The sequence below is a fragment of the Prionailurus bengalensis genome, chromosome B4 (genome assembly GCF_016509475.1).
Source record: "Prionailurus bengalensis isolate Pbe53 chromosome B4, Fcat_Pben_1.1_paternal_pri, whole genome shotgun sequence".
Lineage (NCBI taxonomy): Eukaryota > Metazoa > Chordata > Mammalia > Carnivora > Felidae > Prionailurus > Prionailurus bengalensis.
The window spans coordinates 114,982,007-114,989,235 of NC_057358.1; the positions used below are offsets into that span (position 1 = coordinate 114,982,007).

Sequence of the window (7,229 nt, forward strand, 5' to 3'; positions counted from 1 at the left end):
AAGATCAAGATCCTTGAGCCATGACCCAGGCCCAAGACAATCTGCACATGTGTTCCGGAGGTAAGTACTTCACCTAACCCAGTACAGTCCGAGCACGTTTCGGGATATTTGTTAATGCTACCAGCAGATATATTTTTCTTCTCCCTTGAATATGAACTTAAGGGTCTGTGAGGCTGGGATTTCTGCAACCATCTCATAAGCATGAAGGGATTCTCTGTCTGAGGACGGAGCCAGCCTGAAAGACACGGAGCTGAAAGAGAAAGCGGAACCCACGCCTAATTACTTGAACCAGAAATTAACTTTGTGCTCAAGCCCATTTGAATGAATCTTTCTGTTACTTATAACCAAAAGAATCTTTTTTTAAAAAAAAAGCTTATTTATTTATCTTGACAGAGAGAGAGAACGAGTGGAGGACAGGCAGAGAGAGAGGGAGAGAGAGAGACAGAGAGAGAGAGAGAGAGGAATCCCAAGGGGGCTTCTGATCATCACAGGGCTCAGTCTCACAAACTGTGAGATCATGGGCTGAGCTGAAATCAGGAGTCAGACACTTAATCCTACAGGAGAAAACAGGCAGCAACCTCTTTGACCTTGGCCACAGCAACTTCTTGCTTGACATACCTGTGGAGGCAAGGGAAATAAAAGCAAAAATGAACTATTGGGACCTCATCAAGATAAAAAGCTTCTCAAAAATAATATAAAAACAGGGAGGGGGACAAAACATAAGAGACTCTTAAATATGGAGAACAAAAAGAGGGTTACTGGAAAGGTTGTGGGGGGGGTGGGCTAAGTGGGTAAGGGGCATTAAGGAATCTACTCCTGAAATCATTGTTGTACCATATGCTAACTAACTAGGATGTAAATTAAAAAAATAAATTAGGGGCGCCTGGGTGGCGCAGTCGGTTAAGCGTCTGACTTCAGCCAGGTCACGATCTCGTGGTTCGCGAGTTCGAGCCCCGCGTCGGGCTCTGGGCTGATGGCTCAGAGCCTGGAGCCTGTTTCCGATCCTGTGTCTCCCTCTCTCTCTGCCCCTTCCCCGTTCATGCTCTGTCTCTCTCTGTCCCAAAAATAAATAAACGTTGAAAAAAAAAATTTTTTAAAAAAAAAATAAAAAAATAAATTAAAAAATGGTTAAAAAAAAGAAACACAAAAAAAAGATAAAAAGCTTCTGAACAGCAAAGGAAACATTCAACAAAGCTAAAAGGCACCTGATGGAATGGGAGAAGATATTTGCAAATGACATATTGGTTGGTATCCAAAATCTGTAGAGAACTTACCAAACTAAACACCCAAACAACAAATAACGTACTGAAGAAATGGGCAAAAGACATGAATACACACTTTTCCAAAGACATCCAGATGGTAACAGACCCATGAAAAGATGCTCAACATCACTCATCATCAGGGAAATACAAATCAAAACCACAATGAGATATCACCTCACACCTGTCAGAATGGCTAAAATTAACAACTCAGGAAACAACAGATGTTTGTGAGGATACAGAGAAAGAGGAGCCCTTTTTAACTGCTGTTGGGAATGCAAACTGGTGTAACCTCTCTGGAAAACAGTATGGAGGTTCCTCAAAAAACTTAAAAAATTACCCTATGACCCAGCAATTGCACTACTAGGTAATTATCCACAGGATACAAAAATGCTGATTCAAAGGGGCACATGTACCCCAATGTTTATAGCAATGTCATCAACAAGAGCCAAATTATGGGAAGTCTGGGCGGCTGGCCGGGCCATCCGAGTGTCCATGGGGCTCCAAGTCCCCGGCCCCACCCGCCCTCAGTTGTGGTCAGACTCCTCCTCCTCTGCTTCATGAAGCCACTTGAAGAAGGCTGTGACAGATTTAAGGCTACGCCCTTGCCCTGTTGCTCAGCGGGGTCCTTGCTACTCTCCCAGCTATAGAAGGCCTCCTCTTCCACCATGTCCTCGTCATACAGCGCATCAAAGAACATCCGAAGCAAGCTGGCGGGCTGTTCTAAGGTCACTACAAGGGCCTGGAGGGCGTAGAGCGCCTGCAACTCCTTCTGTTCATCACATAAGTATTTCTGTAGCAGTTTCGCTCAAGCTTTCAGCACCGCCACATCCACTCGGAGGGGCGTCTCAAAGAGAATTGCAGAAGAGCAGACAGCTGTCATGAGGGCAAGAACCAGTGTGTTGGATGCTACCTGCTGCTGACTCCGGTTGGCCTCTAATCCAGTCAAACACCCGCTGGTTACTGCTGCCCTCCTTCAGCAGCTTCTCCAGCTGTCTGCTCAGCTTCTCAGAGGAGAGCATCCTCTGGCCAGGGGCTTCAGACTCCTCGCCCAAGGTGTACTCCACCTTCTGTTCAGCGACGAATGCCCTGACGTCCTGGCCTTCAGGTAGAAATTCTTTCCAGCTGAGTCCAGCTTCTCGCCCCAGCATCCCCACCTTTTTGGGACCCATGCTTTTACACAGAAGCCCCAGGATGTCCAGCAACAGAGAAGCAGCTTTGCCCAGGGGTCTCAGAGGTTTTGTAATCTCCCTGAACAGCTCCCCCATAGGTCCTCCACCTTCCTGCAGAATGGGCGTCACGAGTTCTGCTCGGTAGAGCCACACATGGGGGGGGAGGGTGGTGGTCAATTTCCATGTCTTCAGCCAATTCGAGGATTTCATACAAACCTTGGTAGTACTGAGCAGTGGAGAGGTGCCCAGCAAAGAGCAGCTGGTGCAGCAGCCGCCCCATATGCCCACGAGCGATGGTGCTGAGCTCCAGTGTCGACTGGATGCCATGCGGCACAAAGGTGAAGAGCAGGGAGGGTGAGGCCAGCTCCTGTACGCACTGCGCTGCCTCCTTCATGTCATTGAGATGGAGATATTCTTCAATAATGGCCTTGGATTTCTTTTTCCAGCTCTTCCTCAGAGAGCACAGCCTTTGGGGGGCTCGCCGGGGGCAGGGTGGCTTCTTGCTTCACAGCATCCCGCCCACAGTCCCCATCCTCCGTGAGGCTAGCTGCCTTGCGTGGTCCCTCAGGCTGGGAGGGCCGCTCTCTACTCCGCTCTTCCTCTTCCTGGCTGAAGCTCCGCTTGGTGGCAGGTGTCCGAGAGCGATCGAGCCGGTCTCCACGCTCACTTCCCCATTCACTCCGCTCTAGGCGGTCTCCCCGGTCTTCAGCTTTCTTACCTCTTTCCCGGCTCAAGCTACTCCTCTGTACCACACGTCTGCTATCTGTGTTTTCTGTAGGTACTGCTTGTTGAAGGGCTGAGAAGCCGTTCAAGGTACTAGTAGCTGGACGAGCAGCTGCTGGTGCTGCGTCAGAGGGCTTGGCCCCTGAGCCTCCACTGCTGCCCTTGCCGCAGCTCGATCGCCCGCCAGGTGCAAAGAGCTGGTTGTGAGAATCAATGGAGCCAGGCTTCGTGATCTTGGTGAGCCGTGAGGTGTCAGTAGGTGTCAGCAAGGCTGCCCTTGCCGATGGGGACTGTGTTCCAGCCACCATCATCCACAAGTGGGAGGCCTCGGCTAATGGGTGGGCCTGGAGGGCCACCCCCATGCTTGTCGCTGCCCTTGACCATTAGCTGCTGCGCTTTTACATGCTCCCAGTGCTCCTCCATCTCAGCCTCCTTGTGGATCTGGTCTTGCAGCATGGTCTTGGGACCCTGGTCCCCGCGGTGTGGCACCCAATTGCTCCATCGCAGATCCAGCACATCTTGCAGCATAAAGTGGATTCGGGATGAAGTCTTCTTTTCCTTAATGATTGTTTCCGTCTGGTTGAAATACTGATCCATTCGGGGCTTGGCTTTTTCAAAGTCCAGATCTTTGCCAATGGTAGTGAGCAGACAACAAAGGCATTCAAGAGACTCTTCATCATGGTTCTTAAGTAGTTGAACCACACAGCCATGCGTTATTGCCTCCGTTAACATCTTCAGCTTAAACGACTCCCCAATAAACTTGATATTCCCTAACGAGCGCCGCCAGGCTATGTCTCGAGCCTCTTCCAACTCTTCCTTCAGGCGTCCTCGTTCTTCTGCCGTAGCAGCTTCATCCATTTCTTTTTGCTTCTTCTCAAAAACCTCATCATCATCTTTGTCTTTCTCAAACTCCTTCTGACATGGATTCAACAATAGTTTTCGGAAGTTCACAGTCACTGTTGGCTTTTCTGTAGTGGGCACTTTCAGCACCATGAGGCAGCGGCACATGTTGGCAAAGGCCACAGAGAAGCTGGGCTCTGAAGTGGCCTTGTCGAAGATGAGGTCAATGAACCCTTTGAGGCGTTCCTCAGTGTCGATGGCCCGCTGTGTCACCTGCTTCATCAGCTGCTGGAACATCTGGGGTGTCAGCTTATTCAGTATGGAACGCACCCTGCGGAACAGGTCCTGGGTTTTGCTTCCATCAGCATCTTCTTCCCCTCGATCCTTATCAGTAGCCATCCGCTTGCTGCTGGGTTTTCAAAAGTTTTTATTTATTTGAGAGAGAGAGATAGAGAGAGAGATTGAGAGAGAGAGAGCGCAAGCGGGGGAGGGGTGAGAAAAGGGGGACAGAGGATCTGAAGCAGGCACTGCACAGAGAGCAGAAAGCCTGATGTGGGGCTCAAACTCATGAACCATGAGATCGTGACCCGAGCTGAAGACAGATGCTTAACTGACTGAGCCACCCAGGCGTCCCTTTTTAAAGATTTTTTAAATGTTTTTTATTTATTTTGAGAGAGAGAGCGAGTGTAAGCGACCATGAGTGGGGAAGGGGCAGAGAGGGGAGAATATCTCAATCTGGCTCTGTGATGACAGCACAAACTGTGAGATCATGACCTGAGCTGAAATCAGGACTAGGATGCTTAACCGACTGAGCCACCCAAGCACCACACTCCTATTACAATCTAACTTGGATCAGTGAATGGGGAAAAAATCTCTGCTCCACAGAGTCATTCACAGAACCCAGGCTCCTGCCAAGCTGTGGCTTCACCATCCTCTGGGGCCTCAAATCCTCTACTGGATCCTGTGTATCTAATGGCAGGCCAAGGAGAAGAGTGAGTGTGGAGAAGAAAGGCTTATGTGCCAGGTTTTAGTCAGCCCCCAAAGAGGGGGCTTCTGCCACATTCCATTGGCCACAACTCAGTTCTCTGCTAGCCCATCCTACCAACTGCAAGAGAGCAGAGATCTGTGATCTAGTGGCGTGTCCTGGAAGAGGAGAAACTTGAACATCGATAAGAACTAGCTTTCTCGGGGCGCCTGGGTGGCGCAGTCGGTTAAGCGTCCGACTTCAGCCAGGTCACGATCTCGCGGTCCGTGAGTTCGAGCCCCGCATCAGGCTCTGGGCTGACGGCTTGGAGCCTGGAGCCTGTTTCCGATTCTGTGTCTCCCTCTCTCTCTGCCCCTCCCCCGTTCATGCTCTGTCTCTCTCTGTCCCAAAAATAAATAAACGTTGAAAAAAAAAAAAAGAACTAGCTTTCTCTGTGCCACCCTCTGAGCCCCAAGTTTTCTTCTGAACAGAAAAATTAGTAATTGTTATTTGCCAGCACTTTATGAGGATTGAATGAGGTGACAGGTGTGGACATACTTGGTGAAGTGCTAATCAAATGCTAGTTATGAATACTCCTGGGTAATTTTGTCCCTTTACCTCTGCATTTCATCTGTGAAATGTGTAGATTGATATGCTTTCTAAGAATCCTTCCCAACCCCGAGACGCTTAGATTCTGTAGTTCTTTTAAACTTTCATCAAGCAAATGCCTCTCTGACTTTGCACTGGTGCCTTAGGATTCTACACATGATTCTACAACCCAGTCCCCCCGCCCCCAAACCCTCCTTCACTGCTGTAATATTGCCCATGTTCTTTCGGAGTCATAACCTCATTCTCATCCCATGTTAATTCTGTTCGTTCTAACTGGATAAAAGATCATTTTTTGCCTTCCTGTTACATCAGCCAGTTCCAGCCTGCTAGATTTCTTAATTTAGGAAGAAACTTGTAGATGTGGGGAAGGGAACCTAAGAAAGCATTCACCAGATTTGAAATATTCAAAACACACATGATTACTTTAATCCCGTCTTGAAAGATCCTATGTAATAGTCATTTGGTTCAATCTAATTCCTTTGTCTGCGGTTGCCTTAGTTCTCTTAGCCCAGTGTCCCAGCTTTTTTGCTCCGGCTAAATTCCCTTTGCACAATTCCTGGGGGATGTCAGCGAGGGGAGGTCTGAATTCTCCTTTTTTAAAGGCTGATGAGGGGCTGATATGCCCCTCAGGAGTATTCTGGCTTCTAGGTCAGTCACATAAAGCAGAGGTAACTGGTCTACCTACTTCCATTCTAGGCCTTTCTTACCCTTCTCCAGACCACAGCCAGAGGGCTCCTTTCACATTTCAAATCTCCTATTACTCCTGTGGTTAAAACACTTTGCTGTATGTATTATACTTTAAAAAAAATAGTAAGTTTGATGTATATTATACAAATAACACAATGCACAGATGTTCAGTACAGTTTGAGGAGTTTTGATAACTGAATATGCCTGTGTGAAATCACCACCCCAAATAAGATATAAACATTTCTTTCTTTCTCTTTTTTCATTTCTTTTTGCCTCAGAAAGTTCTCTTGCCCCCTTTTTTCCAGTCATTGGCCCCCTGCCTAGCCTCCACTCCCAGAGGCAACCACTTTCTGATTTTCATCACCACAGATTAGTTTTGCCTGGTTTTGGATTTGATACAAATACAATCACACGGTATGGACTTTTGTGCCTATTTTTACTCAATGTAAGTTTTTTGAGAGTGTCCCATGTTGTTGTGTGTTCATTCCTTTAAGTATGAGTATATTCCACAGTTTATCCATTCTCTTGTTGATGGACATTTGGGTTGTTTTCAGTTTTAGGCTATTTTAAGGCTTCTATGAATATCTAAGTCCTCTGAGGATGTGAGTTTTCGTTTCTCTTGGGTAAATACCTAAGAGTGGAATTGTCACCAAGTAACATGGGGTTCAGCAATCTAAAGATCCATTTAGGATGAAGACCCAAACCCTGCGTGGCCCTGATCACCTCTCTGCATGCACCCCCTTCTGCGTGCACCCCCTTCTCACTGAGCTTTGGTCCCTCTGTCCATGCTCTTCCCTCTGCCAGAAACACACTTCCTTCCCACAGCTGCCTACCTTCCAATCGGGTCATTCTTGTCATAGGCATTCACAGCTCTGTGTCTGTGATGCCCCAGAACTTACCAAGCCTGAAGTTTTATGTTTCTGAGCACAATCATTTGTTTACCGTTTGCCTCTCACTCAGCAGCAAGCTCCATGA

General features: G+C 47.9%; 1 pseudogene; it reads right to left on the reverse strand.

Moving 5' to 3' along the window:
• Window positions 1-1,724: 1,724 nt before the first annotated feature.
• LOC122472488 lies at window positions 1,725-4,459 on the reverse strand (annotated as a pseudogene).
• Between the last annotated feature and the right edge of the window lie 2,770 nt (window positions 4,460-7,229).